This window comes from Aethalodelphis obliquidens, unplaced genomic scaffold (assembly GCF_003676395.1).
Source record: "Aethalodelphis obliquidens isolate GAN/ISIS:26980383/991018 unplaced genomic scaffold, ASM367639v1 scaffold117, whole genome shotgun sequence".
Taxonomy (NCBI): domain Eukaryota; kingdom Metazoa; phylum Chordata; class Mammalia; order Artiodactyla; family Delphinidae; genus Aethalodelphis; species Aethalodelphis obliquidens.
In genome coordinates, this window is record NW_020838061.1 from 290,612 (window position 1) to 316,954 (window position 26,343).

The 26,343-nt window shown below is 38.3% G+C and overlaps 1 protein-coding gene across 7 annotated transcripts in view; it reads right to left on the reverse strand.

Moving 5' to 3' along the window:
* The window catches only part of RPS6KA6 (ribosomal protein S6 kinase A6), a 171,442-nt gene that overhangs the window by 7,085 nt on the left and 138,014 nt on the right, over nucleotides 1-26,343 (reverse strand). The window lies entirely within an intron of this gene.

Sequence of the window (26,343 nt, forward strand, 5' to 3'; positions counted from 1 at the left end):
CTTATTTTCTCTATGTTGTAATAAAAACTTATAAATGTAATATAACCTCATAGTAAAACACAATTTTAAATTTATTAAATGATGTAACAATTTAAAATAAACTCTCTACCAAGCATCTTTTATAGAAAGGAGAATTAAACTCTCCTTAACAAGCATCTTCTAATATAGAAACAAAAGCATTTGTGAACTTTTTATCACTAGCAGAGGTAGTGAGAAACCAAAGACTACACTGTAATGTCATAATTTGAAGAATAATGTAATTGGTTGAAACTATGTAGAGGAGTAGAACAACCAATCAAAAAAATCTATTGGAAAAAGAACATATGTGCAGAAATAAATGAAAAAATAATATTAAAAAGAACATAACAGTGAATTACATCAATAAAACAGACATAAATGATAATCATAAAAATGATTAAAGTTCCCAGAACTTCTGTGCCTCTGGCCAAGATGTAAAACCAGGAACTGGATTCACTCACCTGGTTGAAACCCAGCCCCTCCAAAAAAACATACCCATAAAATATAGGAAGCAACAGTTTTCAAGAGATCAGATATTAGGCAATGAAGGAAAGTAACCCCTAAAAGATGGGAAACAAATCAAGTAAGCCCTATGATTGCTCTAGCTTAGAACCTTGAAAGAGTTTTCAGGATGCTGGGTAGGTAAGGAAAACTCAGGCAGAGCCTGGCAGATTCCCTGTGGTGATGAAGCAGAACTGAGAGTCAGGGAAGACCAGGGCAGAAAAAGCAAGAAAGATTAATGAAGAGGTAAGAGGAGCAGAGAGAGAACCCTGTAGGGGGTCTCTTTCAAGTGTCTTCATTACAAACCCATATGTGGTGAAAAAAATAACAAAGGTCATGGGAAGAACTGTATGAAAGGATTAGAGGGAAATGGGAGTTCATGCAGGGTGAAGAATATTGCCTGTTCCCACCAGTCAGACTGGAAAAATCTCATATTCATTGAGTATTTGGTAGAGAACTTGAAAGAAACATGCCTGAGTAGTGAGTATCCCTAAATTAAACACTACTCTGGTCCTGCCTAAAAATATCTTAAAAGGAAGGCACAAAAGTATCAATTGTTTTCCCTAATTTAACTCAGAAAGTAGCTCAAGAATGGGAATACAAAAGCATCCAGCACTCACCAAGGTAAAATTCACTATGTCAAGCTTCTTATCCAAAATTACAAGGCATACAAAAGAGAAGGAAAATACAAGGCAAAATGAAAAGAAAAAAATCAATCAATCAAAATTGACCCACAACTGAAACATATGTTCAAAAGTTAAGTAGAGAGACATAAAAAGAAACAAATAAAACAGAGATGAAAACTAAAATGTGAGACAAAAAAAAAATAAAAAGAACCAAATAGGATTAATGGCAAATTTAAGACGGCAGGTAAAAAGACTGGTGAAGACACGGCAATAAACACTATAAAAAAGAAAAAAAAAAGTGCAAAACAAGCAAGCAAAAGAGCAGAGCATCAATGAGCTATGGGACAACTTCAACTGACAAAGCACACAACTACAATTAGAGTCCCAGAAAGTAAGAGGGAAGAAAACAATATTTGAAGAAATAATGTCTCTAAAATTTCCAGATTTTATGGAAACTATGAACCCACATATCAAAGGTCAGTGAACCCCAAGTAAAAGAAATAAAGAAAATTACACCAAGGAACATCAAACCAAATTGCTCAAAACCCAAGACAGAGAAAACTTTAAAAGTAACTGAGAAAAGAAAAAGACATGTTACATATGATGAAACAAAGATAAAAATAAAAGCCCCATAGGCACATACATTAAGCTGCCCTGGGACAACCCCACCCACCAGTGGTGAGGTACCAGCCCTAGGTCCCCCCAGACCCTGCAGACAGTCACCTAGGCCCCTGGTCCCCCCTACTAGCAAGGCAGCACCAGCCTTGGGACCACTGGGGCTGAACAGCCACTCATGCCAGGACCCAGCCCTGCCCAACAGTGGGCTGGCAGCCACCACAACACAGGGCCTGGCAACCAACTGGGCTGGGAGCCAGCCCTGTCTGCCAGCACACCCAGAGTAGTGGCCCCACCACAACAGAAGAACCCACGCAGCACACACATGGGGCACCCCTAGGACATATAGCTCTGGTGACCAGAATGGAGTATGCTGATTGGCCCCATAGGATATCTCCTACATAATGCCACTTCTCCAAGATCAGGAAACATGACTGACCTACTTAATAAATAGAAATAAACACAGAGAACTGGGCAAAATGAGGAGTCAGAGGAATATGTTCCAAACAAAGGAACAAGACAGAATCTCAGAAGAACTAAACAAACTGGAAGAGAGCAACCTACCCAATAAAGACTTCAAGGTAATGATCATAAAACTGCTCAATGAACTTGGGAGAATAATGGATGAACACAGTGAGAAGTCTAACAAAGAGTTACAAAGTATAAAGAACCATAAAACAGAGCTGAAGAATACAATAGTTGAAATTAAAAAAAAAAACAAAAATAACACTAAGAAGGAATCAAGAGTACATGACATAATACAGAGAAACAGATCAGTGAACTGAAAGACAGAATAATGTAAATCACCCAAGCTGAACAGAAAAAGGGAACAAAAGAATTTAAGAAATGAGGATAGCTTTTAAAAGATTTCTGGAAAAAATACCAAGAGTACAAATATTCACATTATAAGGGTCCCAAAGGAGAAGAGAGAAAGGGACACAATTTATCTGAAGAAATATTAACTGGAAACTTCCCCTACCTGGGAAAGGAAATGGACATCCAGGTCCAGGAAGCAACTGAGTCCAAAACAAGCTGAACGAAAAGAGATCCACACCAAGGCACACTATAACTAAAACGGCAAAAATTATAGATAGGGAATCTTAAAAATGGCAAGAGAAAAGCAACTAGTTACATACAAAGGGATTCCCATAAGACTTTCAGTTGACTTTTCAGCAGAACCTGCAAGCCAGAAGGGAGTGCCAAAGTGATGTATTCAAAGTGATGAAAGGACAAAACATACAACCAAGATTACTCTACCCAGCAAGGCTATCTTCAGATTTGAAGGAGAGAGAATGTTTTACAGAGAAGCAAGCACTAAAAGAGTTAGGTATTACTAAACCAATGGCTCTCCAAGAAATGCTAAAGGGACTTCTATAAGTAGCAAAGACAAGACCCAAACTAGAAATATAAAAATTACAAAAGGCAAAATCTCACTGGTAAAGGCAAAGGCACAGTAAAAGTCAACCACTTATAAAACTACTAGGAAGGTTAAAAGACAAGAGTGGTAAAATCACCTATATATACAAATAAAGTAGTTAAGAAATACACATAAAAACATGGAAAATATGATGTTAAAAACATTAAACATAAGAGGGGTATAAAAATGCAGGGTTTTTAGATGAGTTCAAACTTAAGAGATCATCAACTGAAAATAATCATATATATTGTGAAATACGAACATCATGGTAACCACAAAGCAAAAACCTGTAACAGACACACACACACACACACAAACACACACACACACACACACGAGAGAGAGAGAGAGAAAGGAATCCAAACATAACACTAGTGATAATCATCAAATCACAAGGGAAGAGAGCAAAAGATGAAGAAAGATAAAAAAGACAAAAACAACCAGAAAAAAATTAACAAAATGGCAATAAGTATTGATACATACCTATTGATAATTATTTAAAATGTAAATAAATTAAATGTTCCAATCAAAATACATAGAAAGTGGCTGAATGACTAAAAAAAACAAGACCATCTATATGCTACCTATAAGAGACTCACTTCAGATGTAAACACACACAAAAACTGAATGTGACATGATAAAAAAGGTATTCCATCCAAATGGAAATGAAAAGAAAGCTGGGGTAGCAATACTTATATTAGATGAATAGACTTTGAAACAAAGACTGTAACAAGAGACAAAGAAGGACATTACATAATGATGAAGCGGTCAATCCAGCAAGATGTATATCAATTGTAAATATATATGAAACCAAAGTTGGAATACCTAAATACATAATGCAAATACTGATATTAAAAGACAAATTGACAGTAACACAATAATAGTAGTCAATGTCAATATCACACTTACATCAATGGAGAGATCATCCAGACAGAAAATCAATAAGGAAAAACTGGTCTTAAATGACACATTAGACTAGATGAAAATAATACAAATATACAGAACTTTTTTATCCAAAAACAAAAAAACACACATTTTTTTCAAGGGCACATGGAACATGCTCCAAAGACAGTTCACATGCTGGGTTGCAAAACAAGCCTCAATAAATTTAAGAAGACTGAAATCATATAAAGCATATTTTCCAACAATGGTATGAGACTAGAAATCAAGTACAAGAACAACAACAAAAAACTTCAAAAAAAAAAAAACCCCACACATGTGGAGTCTAAACAACATGCACTAAACAACCAATGGATCACTGCAGAAATCAAAGAGGAAATCAAAAAATAATTAGAGACAAATGAAAGCAAAAACACAATGATCTACAATCTATGGGCCACAGCAAAAGCAGTTATTAGAGGGAAGTGGATAGTGATCCACACCTATATCAGGAAGCAAGAAAAATGCCAAACAATCTAACCTTACACTTAAAGGAACTAGAAAAAGAAGAAAGAAACAAAACTCAAAGTTAGTAGAAGGAAAGAAATAATAAAGATCAGAGCAGAAACAAATGAAATAGAGATTAAACCTCTAGCCAGACTCATCAAGAAAAAAAGAGAAAGAGCCCAAATCAATAAAATCAGAAGGGAAAGAGGATAAATAACTAATAGCACAGAAATAAAAAGGATCATAAGAGATTATTACAAACAGCTATACTCCAAAAAATGGACAATCTAGAAAAAAATGGATAAATTCCTAGAAACATACATTCTTCCAAGACTGAACCAGGAAGAACTAGAAAATGTGGACAGACCAATTACCAGTAATAAAACTGAATCAGTAATAAAAACAATTCCCAACAAACAAAAGTCCAGGACAAATGGCTTCACTGATGAATTCTAAAAACATTTAAATAAGAGTTAACACATATCCTTCTCAAAGAATTCCTAGAAAATTAAACAAAAAAGAATACTTCTGAACTCATTTTATAAGGCAAGCATAACCCTGATACCAAAACCAAAGATACCACCAAAGAAAGGAAAATTACAAGCTAATATCACTGATGAACATAGATAAAAACCCTCAATAAAATATTAGCAAACTAAATTGAACAACCTATTAAGTGGAACACAAAATGATAAAGTAGGATTTATCCCAGAGATGTAAAGGATGCTTCAGTATCTGCAAATCAATCAATGTGATACACCACATTAACAAATTGAAGAAGAAAAATCATATGATTATCTCAATAGATGCTGTAAATGCATTTGAAAAAAATTAAACATCATTTTTTTTTTTTTTTGGTATGCGGGCCTTTCACTGTTGTGGCCTCACCCATTGTGGAGAACAGACTCCGGACGCGCAGGCTCAGCGGCCATGGCTCACGGGCCTAGCCGCTCCGCGGCATGTGGGATCCTCCCTGACCGGGGCACGAACCCGTGTCCCCTGCATCGGCAGGCAGACTCTCAACCACTGCACCACCAGGGAAGCCCCTAAACATCATTTATGATAAAAACTCTAAACAAAGTTGGTATAGAGGTAATATACCTCAACATAATAAAGGCCATATATGACAAACCCACAGCTAACATCATAGTCAATGATGAAATCTAAAAGTGTTTCCTCTAAAATCAGGAACAAGATAAAAACGTCCACTCTCACCACTTGTATTTAACATAGTACTAGAAGTCCTCACCAAAGGAATCAGACAAGGAAAAGAAATAAAATCAATAAAGAACACAGTCCTTAAGTGACACATTACACCAGATGGACTTAACTGATATCTATAGAGTGTTCCATCCAAAAGGATCAGAATACACATTCTTTTCAAGTGCACACTGAACAGTCTCCAGGATAGATCACATGCTAGGCAACAAAGCAAGCCTTGGTAAATTTAAGAAAATTGAAATCATATCTAGCATCTTTTCTAACCATGATGCTATGAGATTAGAAATCAACTACAAGAAAGAAACTGCAAAAAGAACCACAAGCACATGTAGGCTAAACAATATGCTCCTAATCAACCAATGGATCACTGAAGAAATCAAAGAAGAAATAAAAAAAAATACCTAGAGACAAGTGAAAATGAAAGCATGAAGATCCAAAAGATATGGGATGCAGCAAAAACAGTTCTACGATGGAAGTTTATAGCAATACAAGCTTACCTCAGGAAACAAGACAAATCTCAAATAAGGAAGCTAACCTTACACCTAAAGGCACTGGAGAGAGAAGAACAAACAAAACCCAAAGGTAGTAGAAGGAAACACAAAGATCTGAGCAGAAATAAATTAAATAGACACTAAGAAAACAATAGAAAAGATTAATGAAACTAAAATCTGGTTCTTTGAAAAGATAAACAAAATTGATAAACCTTTAGCCGGACTCATCAAGAAAACAAGGGAAAGGGCCCAAATTAAGAAAATTAGAAATGAAAAAGGAGAAGTTTCAACGAACACCACAGAAATACAAAGGATCATGAGAGATTACTACAAGCAACTATATGCCAATAAAATGGACAACCTAGAAGAAATGGACAAACTCTTAGAAAGGTACAATCTCCCAAGACTTAATCAGGAAGAAATAGAAAATACGAATAGACCAATTACATGTAGTGAAATTGAATCTGTGATTTAAAGCTCTAAACAAAATACCTATGACATTATTCAAAGAACTAGAACAAATAATCCTAAAATTTATATGGAACCATAAAAGACCCAGAATTGCCAAAGCAATCCTGAGGAAAAAGAACAAAGCAGGAGGCATAACCAACCCTCCCAGATTTCAGACACTACTATGAAGCTACAGTAATCAAAACAGCGTGGTACTGGCACAAAAGGAGACAGATCAATGGAACAGAGCAGAGAGCCCAGAAATAAACCCACACACCTATGTGCAATTAATCGTTGACAAGAGAGGCAAGAATATACAATGGGGAAAAGACAGTCTCTACGGCAAGTGATGCTCGGAAAGCTGGACAGTCACATGTAAATCAATGAAGCTAGAACACACTCTCTCACAACATACACAAAAATAAACTCAAAATGGCTTAAAGACTTAAATATAACACAAGATACTATAAAACTCCTAGAAGAGAGTGTAACAGGGAAGAGCCAATCCTGACTCCATGTTGGATCTGTTTCTTTACTTTAACCTTTGCTTCCTGTTACTTTTGTTCACTGACAGGATACTGTCTATACATAATGGCCTGACTTGCGGAACCCTGCCCCTCTGCGTGAATGTTAAACCAAAGTGCCTTTGTTCAGGGAAACATCCTGATCCTGTCTACCTGTGAATGGCTGCAAAAAAGAAGAAATTAACACATCTCCTCCCCAAGGCTGGCCATTCCAGGAGATATTTGCAAGACACAGCCTTTTTATTTTACTTCCTCACCTCCTCCCTCTTTCTCTTCTATAAAACAAGTGGGCATCCAGACCCCGATAAGATGGTTTTTTTGAGACATTAACCTGCCATCTTCTTGGTCTTCCAGCTTCCCAAAAAAAGTCATATTCCGTGCCTCAACACCTCATCTCCCAATTTATTGACCAGTCATGCGGCAAGCAGAGTGAGCATGGATTCGGTAACAAGAACACAGGCAAAACATTCTCTGACATACATTCTACTAATGTTTTCTTAGGTCAGTCTCACACAGCAACAGAAAAAAAAGCAAAAATAAATAGGACCTAGTCAAACATATAAGCTTTGGCACAGTAAAGGAAACCATAAACAAAACGAAAAGACAACCTACGGACTAGAAGAAAATATTTGCAAATCATGTAACCAACAAGGGTTTAATTTCCAAAATATACAAATAGCTCCTACAATTCAATAACAAAAAAACACAAATAACTCAAATGAAAAATGGGCAGAACACCTAAATAGACGTTTCTCCAAAGAAGACATACAGATGGCCAAAAGGCACATGAAAAGATGCTCATTATCACTAATTATTAGAGAAATGCAAATCAACATTACAATGAGGTATCATCTCAAACCAGGCAAAATGGCCATCATTAAAATGTCTACAAATAATAAATGCTAGAGAGGGTGTGGAGAAAAGGGAACCCTCTTACGCTGTTGGTGGGAATGTAAATTGGTGCAGCCATAATGGAAAACAGTACAGAGGTTCTCAAAAAACTAAAAATAAAGGTACCATATGATCCAGCAATCCTACTCGTGGGCATATACCCAGGCAATACTATAATTCGAAAAGATACATTCACCTCTATGTTGATAGCAGCACTATGTACAATAGCCAAGACATGGAAGCAACCATTGCTAAGTGTCCATCAACAGATGAATGGATAAAGAAGTTCTGGTACATACGTAGAATGGAATATTACTCAGCCATAAAAAAATAATGAAATAATGCCATTTGCAGCAACGTGGATGGACCTGGATATTATCATGTTAAGTGAAGTAAGTCATAAAGAGAAAGACAAATACCATATGATATCACTTTTATGTGGAATCTAAAATACAATACAAATGAACATATCTATGAAAAAAAAACCTAACAAATACAGAGAAGAGACTTGTGGTTGCCAAGGTGGGGAGGGTGGGGGAAGGAAGGATTGGGAATTCTGGATTAGCAGATACAAACTATTATATGTAGGAGGGATAAACAACACGGTCCTACTGTATAGCACAGGGAACCATATTCAATATCCTGTGATAAACCATAATGGGGGACTTCCGGGAAGATGGCAGAAGAGTAAGACATGGAGATCAACTTCCTTCCCACAGATACACCAGAAATACATCTACACATGGAAGAACTCCTACAGAACACCTACTGAATACTGGCAGAAGACCTCAGACCTCCCAAAAGGCAAGAAACTACCCATGTACCTGGGTAGGGAAAAAGAAAAAAGAATAAACAGAGACAAAAGAATGGGGATGGGACCCGCACCAGTGGGAGGGAGCTGTGAAGGAGGAAAGGTTTCCATACACTAGGAGCCCCTTCGTGGGCAGAGATTTTGGGAGGCGGAGGGGGGGAGCTTCGGGGATGTGGAGGAGAGCGTAGCCACAGGGGTGTGGAGGGCAAAGCGGGGAGATTCCCACACAGAGGATCAGGGCCGACTGGCACTCACCAGCCCGAGAGGCTTGTCTGCTCCCCCGCCGGGATGGACGGGGCTGGGAGCTGAGGCTTGGGCTTCGGTTGGAACGCAGGGAGAGGACTGGGGTTGGTGGCGTGAACACAGCCTGCAGGGGGTTAGTGCACCACGGCTGGATGGGAGGGAGTCTGGGGAAAAGTCTGGACCTGCCGAAGAGGCAAGGAACTTTTTCTTCCCTCTTTGATTCCTCAAGCGTGAGGAGAGGGGATTAAGAATGCTGCTTAAAGGAGCTCCAGAGACGGGTGTGAGCCGCGGCTAATAGCACGGACCCTAGAGACAGGCATGAGACACTAAGGCTGCTGCTGCTGCCACCAAGAAGCCTGTGTGCGAGCACAGGTCACTATCCACACCCCCCTTCCAGGGAGCCTGTGCAGCCCGCCACTGCCAGGGTCCTGTGATACAGGCACAACTCCCCAGGGAGAATGCACGGTGCGCATCAGGCTGGTGCAACGTCACGGTGGCCTCTGCCGCCGCAGGCTCACCCCGCATTCCGTGTCCCTCCCTACCCCTGGCCTGAGTGAGCCAGAACCCCAGAATCAGCTGATCCTTTAACCTCATCCTATCTGAGCGAAGAATAGACGCCCTCCAGCGACCTACACGCAGAGGCGGGGCCAAATCCAAAGCTGAGCCCCTGGGAGCTGTGAGAACAAAGAAGAGAAAGGGAAATCTCTCCCAGCAGCCTCAGAAGCAGTGGATTAAAGCTCCACAATCAACTTGATGTACCCGGTATCTGTGGAAAACATGAATAGACAATGAATCCTCCCAAATTAAGGAGGTGGACTTTGACAGCAAGATTTATGATTTTTTCCCCTTTTTCACTTTTTGTGTGTATGTGTGTACTTCTGTGTGTGATTTTGTCTGTATAGCTTTGCTTCCACCATTTGTCCGAGGGTTCTATCCATTCGTATTTTTTAAAAAAATTTTTCTTAATAATTAGTTTTTATTTTAATAACTTTATTTTACTTCATCTTTGTTCTTTGTTTCCTTCCATCCCTCCTTTAGACAACGAATGATCCCAAATTGAGGAGGTGGACTTTGAGAGCATGATTTATGATTTTTTCCCCTTTTCCTCTTTTTGTGAGTGTTTATGTGTATGGTTCTGTGTGAGATTTTGTCTGTATAGCTTTGCTTCCATTTGACCCAGGGTTCTATGCGTCTGTTTTTTTTTGTTTTCTTTTTCTCTTAATAAATATTTTCTTTATTTTAATAACTTTATTATATTTTATCTTACTTTACTTTATTTTACTTTATCTTCTTTCTTTCTTTTCTCCTTCCTTCGCTGCTTCCTTCCACCCTCCCTCCCTCCCTCCATTCTTTCTTTTTTTCTTTCTTTCTTTCTTTTCTTCTTTCTTTCTTTCTTCCTTTCTTTCTTCTTCTACTAATTCTTTCTTTCTACTTTTTCTCCCTTTTCTTCTGAGCCATGTGGATGAAAGGCTCTTGGTGCTGCAGCCATGAGTTAGTGCTGTGCCTCTGAGGTGGGAGAGCCAACTTCAGGACACTGGTCCACAAGACGTCCCAGCTCCACATAATATCAAACAGTGAAAATCTCCCAGAGATCTCCACCTCAACACCAGCACCCAGCTTCACTCAACGAACAGCAAGCAACAGTGCCGGACATGCTATGCCAAACTACTAGCAAGAGAGGAACACAACCCCACCCATTAGCAGAGAGGCTGACCAAAATCATAATAAATCCACAGACACCCCAAAACACACAACCAGACGTGGACCTGCCCACCAGAAAGATAAGATCCAGCCTCAACCACCAGAACACAGGCACTAGTCCCCTCCAACAGGGGGACTACACAACCCACTGGACCAACATTGGCCACTGGGGACAGACATCAAAAACAACGGGAACTACGAACCTGCAGTCTGCAAAAAGGAGACACCCAAACACAGTAAGATAAGCAAAATGAGAAGACAGAAAAAACACACAGCAGATGAAGGAGCAAGATAAAAACCCACCAGACCTAACAAATGAAGAGAAAATAGGCAGTCTACCTGAAAAAGAATTCAGAAAAATGATAGTAAGGATGATCCAAGATCTTGGAAATAGAATAGACAAAATGCAGGAAACATTAAACAAGGATCTAGAAGAAATAAAGATGAAACAAACAATGATGAACAACAAAATAAATGAAGTGAAAAATACTCTAGATGGATTCAATAGCAGAATAACTGAGGCAGAAGAACGGATAAGTAATCTGGAAGATAGAATAGTGGAAATAACTACTGCAGAGCAGAATAAAGAAAAAAGAATGAAAAGAACTGAGGACAGTCTCAGAGACTTCTGAGAAAACATTAAATGCACCAACATTCGAATTGTAGGGGTTCCAGAAGAAGAAGAGAAAACGAAAGCGACTGAGAAAATATTTGAAGAGATTATAGTTGAAAACCTCCCAAATATGGGAAAGGAAATAGTTAATCAAGTAAAGGAAGCACAGAGAGTCCCATACAGGATAAATCCAAGGAGAAATATGCCAAGACACATACTAATCAAACTGTCAAAAATTAAATACAAAGAAAACATATTAAAAGCAGCAAGGGAAAAACAACAAATAACACACAAGGGAATCCCCATAAGGTTAACAGTTGAACTTTCAGCAGAAACTCTTCAAGCCAGAAGAGACTGGCAAGACATATTTAATGTGATGAAGGAGAAAAATCTGCAAAAAAGATTACTCTACCCAGCAAGGATCTCATTCAGATTTGATGGAGAAATTAAAACCTTTAAAGACAAGAAAAGCTGAGAGAGTTCAGCACCACCAAACCAGCTCAACAACAACTGCTAAAGGAACTTCTCTAGGCAAGAAACACAAGAGAAGGAAAAGACCTACAATAACAAACCCAAAACAATTAAGAAAATGGGAATAGGAACATACATATCGATAATCACCTTAAATGTAAATGGACTAAACGCTCCAACCAAAAGACACAGATTGGTGGAGTGGAGACAAAAACAAGATCCATATATTTGCTATCTAAAAGAGACCCACTTCAGACCTAGAGACACATACAGACTGAAAGTAAGGGGATGGAAAAAGATATTTCATGCAAATAGAAACCAAAAGAGAGCTGGAGTAGCAATTCTCATATCAGACAAAATAGACTTTAAAATAAAGACTTTTAGAAGAGACAAAGAAGGACACTACATAATGATCAAGGGATCAATCCAAGAAGAAGATATAACAGTTGTAAATATTTATGCACCCAACATAGGAGCATCTCAATATATAAGGCAAATACTAACAGCCATAAAAGGGGAAATCGACAGTAACACATTCATACTAGGGGACTTTAACACCCCAATTTTACCAATGAACAGATCATCCAAAATGAAAATAAATAAGGAAACACAAGCTTTAAATTACACATTAAACAAGATGGACTTAATTGATATTTATAGGACATTCCATTCAAAAACTACAGAATACACATTTTTCTCAAGTGCTCATGGAACATTCTCCAGGATAGATCATATCTTGGGTCACAAATCAACCGCCTTGGTAAATTTAAGAAAATTGAAATTGTATCAAGTACCTTTTCCTACCACAACGCTATTAGACTAGATATCAATTAAAGGAAAAGATCTGTAAAAAATACAAACACATGGAGGCTAAACAATACACTACTTACTAACGAAGTGATCACTGAAGAAATAAAACAGGAAATAAAAAAATACCTAGAAACAAATGACAATGGAGACACGATGACCCAAAATCTATGGAATGCAGCAAAAGCAGTTCTAAGACGGAAGTTTATAGCAATACACTCCTCCCTTAAGAAACAGGAAACATCTCGAATAAACAACCTAACCTTGTGCCTAAAGCAATTAGAGAAAGAAGAGTAAAAAAAAAAACCAAAGTTAGCAGAATGAAAGAAATCATAAAAATCACATCAGAAATAAATGAAAAAGAAATGAAGGAAATGATAGCAAAGACCAATAAAACTAAAAGCTGGTTCTTTGAGAAGATAAACAAAATTGATAAACCATTAGCCAGACTCATCAAGAAAAAAAGGGAAAAGACTCAAATCAATAGAATTAGAAATGAAAAAGGAGAAGTAACAACTGACACTTCAGAAATACAAAAGATCATGAGAGATTACTACAAGCTAATCTATGCCAATAAAATGGACAACCTGGAAGAAATGGATAAATTCCTAGAAAGGCACAACCTGACAAGACTGAAGCAAGAAGAAATAGAATATATGAATAGACCAATCACAAGCACTGAAATTGAAACTGTGTTTAAAAATCTTCCAACAAAAGCCCAGGACCAGATGGCTTCACAGGCAAATTCTATCAATCATTTAGAGAAGAGCTAACACCTATGCTTCTCAAACTCTTCCAAAATATAGCAGAGGGAGGAACACTCCCAAACTCATACTACAAGGCCATCATCACCCTGATACCAAAACCAGACAAGGATGTCACAAAGAAAGAAAACTGCAGTCTAATATCACTGATGAACACCGATGCAAAAACCCTCAACAAAATACTAGCAAACAGAATCCAAAAGCACATTAAACGGATCATACACCATGATCAAGTGTGGTTTATTCCAGGAATGCAAGGATTCTTCAATATACGCAAATCAATCAACATGATACACTATATTAACAAATTGAAGGAGAAAAAACATATGATCATCTCAATAGATGGAGAGAAAGCTTTCGACACAATTCAACAACGATTTACGATAAAAACCCTCCAGAAATAGGCATAGAGGGAACTTTCCTCAACATAATAAAGGCCATATATGACAAACCCACAGCCAACATCATGCTCAATGGTGAAAAACTGAAAGCATTTCCACTAAGATCAGGAACAAGACAAGGTTGTCCACTCTCACCACTCTTATTCAACATAGTTTTGGATGTTTTAGCCACAGCAATCAGAGAAGAAAAGGAAATAAAAGAAATTCAAATCAGAAAAGAAGAAGTAAAGCTGTCACTGTTTGCAGATGACTTGATACTATACATAGAGAATCCTAAAGATGCTACCAGAAAACTACTAGAGCTAATCAATGAATTTGGTAAAGTAGCAGGATACAAAATTAATGCACAGAAATCTCTGGCATTCCTATATACTAATGATGAAAAATCTGAGAGTGAAATCAAGAAAACACGCCCATTTACCATTGCAACAAAAAGAATAAAATATCTAGGAATAAACATACCTAAGGAGACAAAAGACCTGTATGCAGAAAATTATAAGACACTGATGAAAAAAATTAAAGATGATACAAATAGAGGGAGAGATATACCATGTTCTTGGATTGGAAGAATCCACATTGTGAAAATGACTCTACCACCCAAAGCAATCTATAGATTCAATGCAATCCCTATCAAACTACCACTGGCATTTTCCACAGAACTAGAACAAAAAATTTCACAATTTGTATGGAAACACAAAAGACCCCGAATAACCAAAGCAACCTTGAGAACGAAAACGGAGCTGGAGGAATCAGGCTCCCTGACCTCAGACTATACTACAAAGCTACAGTAATCAAGACAGTATGGTAGTTGCAGAAAAACAGAAAGATCAATGAAACAGGATAGAAAGCCCAGAGATAAACCCACACACATATGGACACCTTATCTTTGATAAAGGTGGCAGGAATGTACAGTGGAGAAAGGACAGCCTCTTCAATAAGTGGTGCTGGGAAAACTGGACAGGTACATGTAAAAGTATGAAATTGGATTACTCCCTAACACCATACACAAAAATAAGCTCAAAATGGATTAAAGACCTAAATGTAAGGCTGGAAACTATCAAACTCTTAGAGGAAAACATAGGCAGAACACTGTATGACATAAATCACAGCAGGATCCTTTTTGACCCACCTCCTAGAAAAATGGAAATAAAAACAAAAATAAACAAATGGGACCTAATGGAACTTCAAAGCTGTTGCAGAGCAAAGGAAACCATAAACAAGACCAAAAGACAACCCTCAGACTGGGAGAAAATATTTGCAAATGAAGCAACTGACAAAGGATTAATCTCCAAAATTTACAAGCAGCTCATGCAGCTCAATAACAAAAAAATAAACAACCCAATCCAAAAATGGGCAGAAGACCTAAATAGACATTTATTCAAAGAAGATATACAGACTGCCAACAAACACATGAAAGAATGCTCAACATCATTAATCATTAGAGAAATGTAAATCAAAACTACAATGAGATATCATCTCACACCGGTCAGAATGGCCATCATCAAAAAATCTAGAAACAATAAATGCTGGAGAGGGTGTGGAGAAAAGGGAACACTCTTGCACTGCTGGTGGGAATGTGAATTGGTTCAGCCACTATGGAGAACAGTATGGAGGTTCCTTAAAAAACTACAATTAGAACAATCATATGACCCAGCAATCCCACTACTGAGCATATACCCCGAGAAAACCAAAATTCAAAAAGAGTCATGTACCAAAATGTTCATTGCAGCTCTATTTACAATAGCTCAGAGATGGAAACAACCCAAGTGCCCATCATCGGATGAATGGATAAAGAGGATGTGGCATATATATACAATGGAATATTAGTCAGCCTTAAAAAGAAACGAAACTGAGCTATTTGTAATGAGGTGGATAGACCTAGAGTCTGTCATACAGAGTGAAGTAAGTCAGAAAGAAAAAGACAAATACCGTATGCTAACACATATATATGGAATTTAAGAAAAAAAAATGTCATGAAGAACCTAGGGGTAAGACAGGAATAAAGATGCAGACCTACTGGAGAACGGACTTGAGGATATGGGGAGGGGGAAGGGTGAGCTGTGAAAGGGCGAGAGAGAGTCATGGACATATACACACTAACAAACGTAGTAAGGTAGATAGCTAGTGGGAAGCAGCCGCATGGCACAGGGATATTGGCTCGGTGCTTTGTGACAGCCTGGAGGGGTGGGATAGGGAGGGTGGGAGAGAGGGACACACAAGAGGGAAGACATATGGGAACATATGTATATGTATAACTGATTCATTTTGTTATAAAGCAGAAACTAACACACCATTGTAAAGCAATTATACCCTAATAAAGATGTTAAAATAAAAAGATGTGGCACAAATATACAATGGAATATTACTCAGCCATAAAAATAAACGAAAATTGAGCTATTTGTAATGTGGTGGATTGACCTAGAGTCTGTCATACAGGGTGAAGTAAGTCAGAAAGAGAGAGTCAAATACCATATGCTAACACGTATATACGGAATTTAAGAAAAAAAATGTCATGAAGAACCTAGGGGTGAAACAGGAATAAAGACACAGACCTACTAGAGAATGGACTTGAGGAAATGAGGAGGGGGTAGAGTAAGATGTGACAAAGTGAGAGGCATGGACATATATACACTACCAAACGTAAGGTAGATAGCTAGTGGGAAATAGCCGCATAGCACAGCGAGATCCGCTCGGTGCTTTGTGACCGCCTGGACGGGTGGGATAGGGAGGGTGGGAGGGAGGGAGACGCAAGAGGGAAGAGATATGGGAACATATGTATATATATATAACTGATTCATTTTGTTGTAAAGCAGAAAGTAACACACCATTGTAAAATAATTATACTCCAATAAAGATTTAAAAAAACATATTGGAAAAGAATATGAAAAAGAATATATCTATCTATCTATCTATCTATCTATATATATGTAACTGAGTCACTTTGCTGTACAGCAGAAATTAAACACAACATTGTGAATGAACTATACTTGAATATAATTACAAAAGAAACACTCCCAACAAATAAAAATCCTGGACCAGATGGCTATACAGGCGAATTCTACCAAACGTCGAGAGCACAATTAGCACCTATCCTTCTGAACCTAGTCCAAAATATTGCAGAGGGGCTTCCCTGGTGGCGCAGTGGTTGAGAGTCCTCCTGCCGATGCAGGTGACCTGGGTTCGTGCCTTGGTACAGGAAGATCCCAAACGCCACGGAGCGGCTGGGCCCGTGAGCCATGGCCGCTGAGCCTGCACATCTGGAGCTTGTGCTCCGCAATGGGAGAGGCCACAACAGTGAGAGGCCTGCATACCGAAAAAAATAAGAAAATAAAAATAAAAAACAAAAACAAAAATTGCAGAGGAAGGAACACATCCATACTTATTCTGTGAGGCCACCATAACCCTGATACTAAAACCAGACAAAGATATCATAAAAAAACAAAATTACAGGCCAATATCACCAATGAACAAAAGACACAAAAATTTTCAACAAAATACTAGCAATCTGAAAACAATGATACATTAGAAGAATCATACAAGAAGATCAAATGGAATTCTTCCCAGGGATATGAGGATTTTTCAATATCTGCAAACCAAACATTGTGATACACCACACTGACAAGTTGAAGAATAAAAACCATATGATCATCTCAACAGATGCAGAAAAAGCTTTTGACAAATCTCAACATCAATTTATGATAAAAACTCTCCAAAAAGTGAGCATAGAGGGAACCTACCTCAACATAACAAAATCCATATGTGAAAAACCCACAGTTAACATCATATGCAACAGTGAAAAGCTGAAAGCTTTTCCTCTAAGATCAGGAACAAGACACGGATGTGCATTTTGCTACTTTTATTCAACATAGTGTTGGAAGTCCCATCCACGGCTATCAGAGAAGAAAAAGAAATAAAAGTAATTCAAGTTGGAAAAGAAGTAAAATGGTCACTGCCTGCTGATGACATGATACTATACATAGAAAATCCTAAAGATGCTACCAGAAAACTACTAGACCTTATCGATGAATTTGGTAAAGTTTCAGGATACAAAATTAATGCACAGTAATCTCTTTCATTCCTATACACTAACAATGAAAGATCAGAAAGAGAAATTAAGGAAACATTCTCATTTACCACTGTATCAAAAAGAATAGGAGCTTTAAGATGGTGGAAGAGTAAGACGAGGAGATCACCTTCCTCCCCAGAGATACATCAGAAATACATATGCATGTGGAACTGCTCCAATAGAATACCTACTGAATGCTAGCAGAAGTCCTCAGACCTCCCAAATGGTGAGAAACTCCCCACGTACCTGGGTAGGGCAAAAGAAAAAAGAAAAAACAGAAACAAAGAATAGGGATGGGACCTGCACCTGGAGGGAACTGTGAAGGAGGAAAGGTATTCACACACTAGAAGCCCCTTCACGGGCAGAGACTGTGGGTGGTGGAGGGTGGAAGCTTCAGAGCCACCGAGGAGAGCACAGCAACAGGGGTGTGGAGGGCAAAGCGGAGAGATTCCTGCACAGAGGATCGGTGCCGACCCGCACTCTCCAGCCCGAGACGCTTGTCTGCTCACCCACCAGGGAGGGCGGGGGCTGGGAGATGAGGCTTGGGCTTCAGAGATCAGATCCCAGGGAGAGGACTGGGGTTGGTTGCGTGAACACAGGCTGAAGGGGGCTAGTGCACCACGGCTAACTTGGACGGAGTCCAGGAAATAGTCTGGACCTGCCGAAGAGGCAAGAGACTTTTTCTTCTCTGTTTCCTGGTGCGTGAGGAGACGGGATTAAGAGTGCCGATTGAAGGAGCTCAGAGATGGGTGCAAGCCAGCGCTATAAGCGCGGACCCAAGAGACGGGCATGAGACGCTAAGGCTGCTGCTGCAGCCACCAAGAAGCCTGTGTGTGAGCACAGGTCACTATCCATACCTCCCCTCCCAGGAGACTGTACAGCCCGCCACTGCCAGGGTCCTGAGTACCAAGGAAAACTTCCCTGGGAGAATGCACGGTGTGTCTCAGGCTGGTGCAACATCACGCCGGCTGCTGACGCCACAGGGTCGCCCCACATCCGTACCCTCCCTCTCCCCAGACTGAGTCATAGCTTCCGAATAAGCTGCTCCATTAACCCCATCCTGTCTGAGGGGGAACAGATGCCCTCAGGTGACCTACATGGAGAGGCGGGTACAAATCCAAAGCTGAGCCCCTGGAGCTGTGCGAACAAAGAAGAGAAAAGGAAATCTCTCCCAGCAGCCTCAGAAGGAGCAGATTAAATCTCCACAATCAACTTGAGGTACCCTGCATGTGTGGAATACCTGAATAGACAACGAATCATCCCAAATTGAGGGGGTGGAGTTTGGGAGTAAAGATATATTATTTTTGCCCCTTTTTCTCTTCTTGTGAATGTGTATGTATATGCTTCTGTGTGTGATTTTGTCTGCATAGCTTTGTTTTCACCATTTGTCCTAGGGTTTTCTCCATCCATTGTTTGTTTACTTTCTAAAAGTATTTTCTTAATAATTCTGTCTATTTTGTATTTTAGTAACCTTATTTTACTTTATTTTATTTTATCTTTTTTCTTTCGTTCGTTCTTTCTAAATTTTCTCCCCTTTATTCTATGCCATGTGGATGAAAGTCTCTTGGTGTTCCAGACAGGAGTCAGTGCTGTACTTCTGAGGTGGGAGAGCCAACTTCAGGACACTGGTCCACAAGACACCTCCCAGCTCCAGGTAATATCAAATGGGAAAAAACTCCCAGAGATCTCCATCTCAATGCCAAGACCCAACTCCACTCAACGACCAGCAAGCTACAGTGCTGGACACCCTATGCCAAACAACTAGCAGGACAGGAACACAGCACCATCCATTAGCAGAGAGGCGCCTAAAATCACAATAAGGCCACAGACATCCCAAAATACACCACCAGACGTGGACATGCCCACCAGAAAGACAAGACGCAGCTTCATCCACCAGAACACAGGCACTAATCCCCTACAACAGGAGGCCTACATAACGAACTGAACCAAACTTAGCCACTAGGTACAGACACCAAAAACAACGGGAACTATAAACCTGCAGCCTGCGAAAAGCAGACCCCAAACACATTATGTTAAACAAAATGAGAAGACAGAAAAAACACACAGCAGATGAAGGATCAAGGTAAAAACCCAACAGACATAACATATGAAGAGGAAATAGGCAGTCTACCTGAAAAAGAATTCAGAATAATGATAGTAAATATGATCCAAAATCTTGGAAATACAATAGAGAAAATACAAGAAACTTTTAACAAGAACCTAGAAGAACTAAAGAGCTAACAAACAATGATGAACAACAAAATAAATGAAATTGAAAATTCTCTACAAGCATCAATAGAAGAATAATGGAGGCAGAGGAATGGATAAGTGACCTGGAAGATAAAATAGTAGAAATTACTACTGCAGAGCATAATAAAGAAAAAAGAATGAAAAGAACTGAGGACAGTCTCAGAGACCTCTGGGACTACATTAAACACAACAACATTCGAATTATAGGTGTCCCACAAGAAGAAGAGAAATGGAAAGGGACTGAGAAAATATTTGAACAGATTATAATTGAAACCTTCCCTAATATGGGAAAGGAAATAGTTAATCAATTCCAGGAAGCACAGAGAGTTCCATACAGGATAAATGCAAGAGGAAATACGCCAAGACACATATTAATCAAGCTATCAAATATTAAATACAAAGAATATATATTAAAAGCAGCAAGGGAAAAACAACAAATAACACACAAGGGAATCCCCCCCCAGGGTTAACTGCTGATCTTTCAGCAGTAACTCTGCAAGCCAAAAGGGACTGGCAGGAAATATTTAAAGTGATGAAGGAGAAACACCTACAACCAAGAGAACTGTATCCAGCAAGGAACTCGTTCAAATTTGATGGAGAAATGAAAACCATTACAGACAAGCAAAAGCTGAGAGGGTTCAGCACCACCAAACCAGCTTTACAACAAATGATAAAGGAACTTCTCTAGGCAAGAAATACAAGAGAAGGAAAAGACCTACAATAACAAACCCAAAACAATTAAGAAAATGGGAAAAGGAAGATACATATCGATAATAACCTTAAATGTAAATGGATAAAATGCCCCCAACAAAGACGCAGACTGGCTGAATGGATACAAAAACAAGACCCATATATATGCTGTCTACAAGAGACCCACTCTGACCTAGGGACACATACAGACTGAAAGTGAGGGGATGGAAAAAAATATTCCATGCAAATGGAAATCAAAAGAAAGCTGGAGTAGCAATTCTCATATCAGACAAAATAGACTTTAAAATAAAGACTTTTAGAGGAGACAAAGAAGGACACTACATAATGATCAAGAGATTGATCCAAGAAGAAGATATAACAATTGTAAATATTTATGCACCCAACATAGGAGCACTTCAATACATAAGGGAAATACTAACAGCCATAAAAGGGAAAATCAACAGTAACACAATCATAGTAGGGGATTTTAACACCCCACATTCACCAATGGACAGATCATCCAAAAGGAAAATAAAAAAGGAAACACTAGCTTTAAATGATACATTAAATAGATGAACTTAATTGATATTTATAGGACATTCCATCCAAAAAAAATACAGAATACACATTCTTCTCATGTGATCATGCAACACTCTCCAGGATAGATCATATATTGGGTCACAAATCAAGGCTTGGTAAATTTAAGAATTATAAATTGTATCAAGTTATTTTCCGACCACAATGCTATAAGACTAGATATCAATTACAGGAAAAGATCTGTAAAAAATACAACACATGAAGGCTAAGCAATATACTACTTAATAACCAAGTGATCACTGAAGAAATCAAAGAGGAAATAAAAAAATACCTAGAAACAAATGACAATGGAGACACGACGACCCAAAACCTATGGGATGCAGAAAAAGCAGTTCTAAGAGGGAAGTTTATAGCAATACAATCCTACCTTAAGAAACAGGAAACATCTCAAATAAACAACCTAACCTTGCACCTAAAGCAATTAGAGAAAGAAGAACACAAAACCCCCAAAGTTAGCAGAAGGAAAGAAATCATAAATATCACATCAGAAATAAATGAAAATAAAATGAAGGAAATGATAGCAAAGATCAATAAAACTAAAAGCTGGTTCTTTGAGAAGATAAACTAAATTGATAAACCATTAGCCAGACTCATTAAGAAAAAAAGGGAGAAGACTCCAATCAATAGAATTAGAAATGAAAAAGGAGAAGTAACAACTGACACTGCAGAAATAAAAGAGATCATGAGAGATTACTACAAGCAACTCTATGCCAATAAAATGGACAACCTGGAAGAAATGGACTATTTCGTAGAAATGCACAACCTTCCAAGACTGAACCAGGAAGAAATAGAAAATATGAAAAGACCAATCACAAGCACTGAAATTGAAGCTGTGATTAAAAATCTTCCAACAACAAAAGCCCAGGACCAGACGGCTTCACAGGCGAATTCTATCAAACATTTAGAAAACAGCTAACACCTATCCTTCTCAAACTCTTCCAAAATATAACAGAGGGAGGAATACTCCCAAACTCATTCTACGAGGCCTCCATCACCCTAATACCAAAAGCACACAACGATGTCACAAGGAAAGAAAACTACAGGCCAATATCACTGCTGAACATAGATGCAAGAATCCTCAACACAATACTAGCAAACAGAATCCAACAGCACGTTAAAAGGATCATACAGCATGATCAAGTGGGGTTTATCCCAGGAATGAAAGGATTCTTCAATATATGCAAATAAATCAATGTGATACACCATATTAACAAATTGAAGGAGAAAAATCATTTGGTCATCTAAATCAATGCAGAGAAAGCTTTTGACAAATTTCAACATGCATTTATGATAAAAACCCTTCAGAAAGTAGGCAGAGAGGGAACTTTCCTCAACATAATAAAGGCCATATATGACAAACCCACAGCCAACATCATCCTCAATGGTGAAAAACTGAAGCCATTTCCACTAAGATCGGGAAAAGACAAGGTTGCCCACTCTTACCACTAGTATTCAACATAGTTTTGGAAGTTTTCGCCACAACAACCAGAGAAGAAAAACAAATGAAAGGAATACAAATTGGAAAAGAAGTAGTAAAGCTATCTCTGTTTGCAGATGACATAATACTATACATAGAGCATCCTAAAGATGCTACCAGAAAACAGCTAGAGCTAATCAATGAATTTGGTAAAGTAGCAGGATACAAGATAAATGCACAGAAATCTCTGCCATTCCTATACATTAGTGATGAAAAATCTGAAAGTGAAATCAAGAAAACACTTCCATTTAATACTACAACAACAACAAAAATATCAAGGAATAAACGTACCTAAGGAGACAAAAGACCTGTATGCAGAAAATTATAAGACACTGATGAAAGAAATTAAAGGTGATACAAATATATGGAAAGATATACCATGTTCTTGGAGTGGAAGAATCAACATTGTGAAAATGACTCTTCTACACAAAGCAATCTACAGATTTAATGCAATCCCTATCAAACTACCACTGGCATTTTTCACAGAACTAGAACAAAAAAATTCACAATTTGTATAGAAACACAAAAGACCCCGAATAGCCAATGCAATCTTGAGAACGAAAAATGGAGCTGGAGGAATCAGGCGCCCTGACTTCAGACTATACTACAAAGTTACAGTAATCAAGACAGTATGGTACTGTCACAAAAACAGAAATATAGATCAATGGAACAGGATAGAAAACCCAGAGATAATCCCAAGCACGTATGGTCACCTTATCTTTGCCAAAGGAGGCAAGAATATACAGTGGAGAAAAGACAGCCTCTTCAATAAGTGCTGCTGGCAAAACTGGACAGGTACACATAAAAGTATGAAATTAGAACAGTCCCTAACACCATACATGAAAGTAAACTCAAAATGGATTAAAGACCTAAATGTAAGGCCAGACACTATGAAACTCTTAGAGAAAATCATAGGCAGAACACTCTATGACATAAATCACAGCAAGATCCTTTTTGACCCACCTCTTAGAAAAATGGAAATAAAAACAAAAATAAACAAATGGGACCTAATGAAACTTAAAACCTTTGCACAGGAAAGGAAACCCTAAACAAAACCAAAGGACAACCCTTAGAATGGGAGAAAATATTTGCAAATGAAGCAACTGACAAAGGATTAATCTCCAAAATTTACATGAAGCTCATGCAGCTCAATATAAAAAAAAAAAAAAAAAATCCCAATTCAAAAATGGGCTGAAGACCTAAAGAGACATTTCTCCAAAGAAGATATACAGATTGACAACAAACAGATGAAAGAATGTTCAACATCATTAATAATTAGAGAAATGCAAATCAAAACTAAAATAAAATATTATTTCACACTGGTCAGAATGACCATCATCAAAAAATCTAGAAACAATGAATGCTGGAGAGGGTGTGGAGAAAAGGGAACACTCTTGCACTGTTGCTGGCAATGTAAATTGATACAGCCACTATGGAGAACAGTATGGAGGTTCCTTAAAAAAATAAAAATGGAACTACCATATGACCCAGCAATCCCACTACTGGGTACGTACCCTGCGAAAACCATAATTCAAAAAGAGTCATGTACCAAAATGTTCATTGCAGCTCTACTTACAATAGCCAGGACATGGAAGCAACCTAGGTGTCCATCAATAGATGAATGGATAAAGAAGATGGGCACATATATACAATGGAATATTACTCAGCCATAAACAGAAACGAAATAGAGTTATTTGTAGTGAGGTGGATGGACCTAGAGTCTGTCATACAGAGTAAAGTAAGTCAGAAAGAGAAAAGCAAATATCGTATGCTAACACATATATATGTAATCTAAGAAAAAAACAAAAAAGGTCATGAAGAACCTAGGGGCAAGAGGGGAATAAAGATACAGACCTACTAGAGAATGGACTTGAGGATATGGGGAGGGAGAAGGATAAGCTGTGATAAAGTGAGAGAGTAGCATGGACATATATATACTTCCAAACGTAAAATAGATAGCTAGTGGGAAGCAGCTGCAGAGCACAGGGAGATCAGCTCGGTGTTTTGTGACCACCTAGACGGGTGGGATAGGGAGTGTGGGAGGGAGGGAGATGCAAGTGGCAAGAGATATGGGAACATATGTATATGTATAACTGATTCACTTTGTTATAAAGCAGAAACTAACACACCATTTTAAAGCAATTATACTCCAACATAGATGTTAAAAAAAAAGAATAAAATACATAGGAATGAACTTACCTAAGGAGGCAAAAACCTGTACTCTGAAAACTATAAGAAAATGATGAAAGCAATGGAAGATGACACAAACAGATGGAGAGATATACCATGTTCTTGTATTGGAAGAATCAATATTGTGAAAATGAATATACTACCCAAGGCTATCTACAGATTCAATGAAAACCCTATCAAATTACCAATGGCATTTTTCACAGAACTAGAACAAAAAATTTTTAAATTTGTATGGAAACACAAAAGAACCTGAATAGCCCAAACAAACTTTAGAAAGAAAAACAGAGCTGGAGGAATCACACTGTGTCTTCAGACTATACTACAAAGCTACAGTAATCAGAACAGTATGGTACTGGTACAAAAATAGAAATATATATCAATGGAATAAGATAGAAAGCCCAGAAATAAACACACACATCTTTGGTCAATTAATCTACACCAAGAGAGGCAAGAGGATAGAATGGAGAAAAGACAGTCTCTTTCATAAGTGGTGCTGGGAAAACTGGATAGCTACATGTAAAAGAACGAAATTGGAATATTCTCGAACACCATACACAAAAATAAACTTAAAATGGATTAAAGAACTAAATGTGGGGTTTCCATGGTGGCACAGTGTTTAAGAATCCACCTGCCATCCATGAACACAGGTTCGAGCCTGGGTCTTGGAAGATCCCACATGCCATGGAGCAACTAAGTCTTTGTGCCACAACTTCTGGGCCTGTGCTTTACAGCCCGTGAGCCTAGAGCCTGTGCTCCACAAGAAGAGAAGCCACCTCAATGAGAAGCCCATGCACCTCAACGAACAGTAGCCCCCACTCCCACAACTACAGAAAGCCTGTGCACGGCAACAAAGACCCAACACATTCAGAAATAAATTAAATAAAATTTTAAAAAATGACCTAACTGTATGACTGGACACCATAAAACTCCTTGAGGAAAACACAGGCAGAACACTCTCTGACATAAATTGCAGCAATTTCTTTTTGGCTCTGTCTCCTAGAGTAATGAAAAAAATAAATAAACAAATGGGACCTAATTAAACTTAAAACCTTTTGTACAGAAAAGGAAACCACAAACAAAATGAAAAGACATCTTATAGACTAATTAAAGGATTAATCTCTG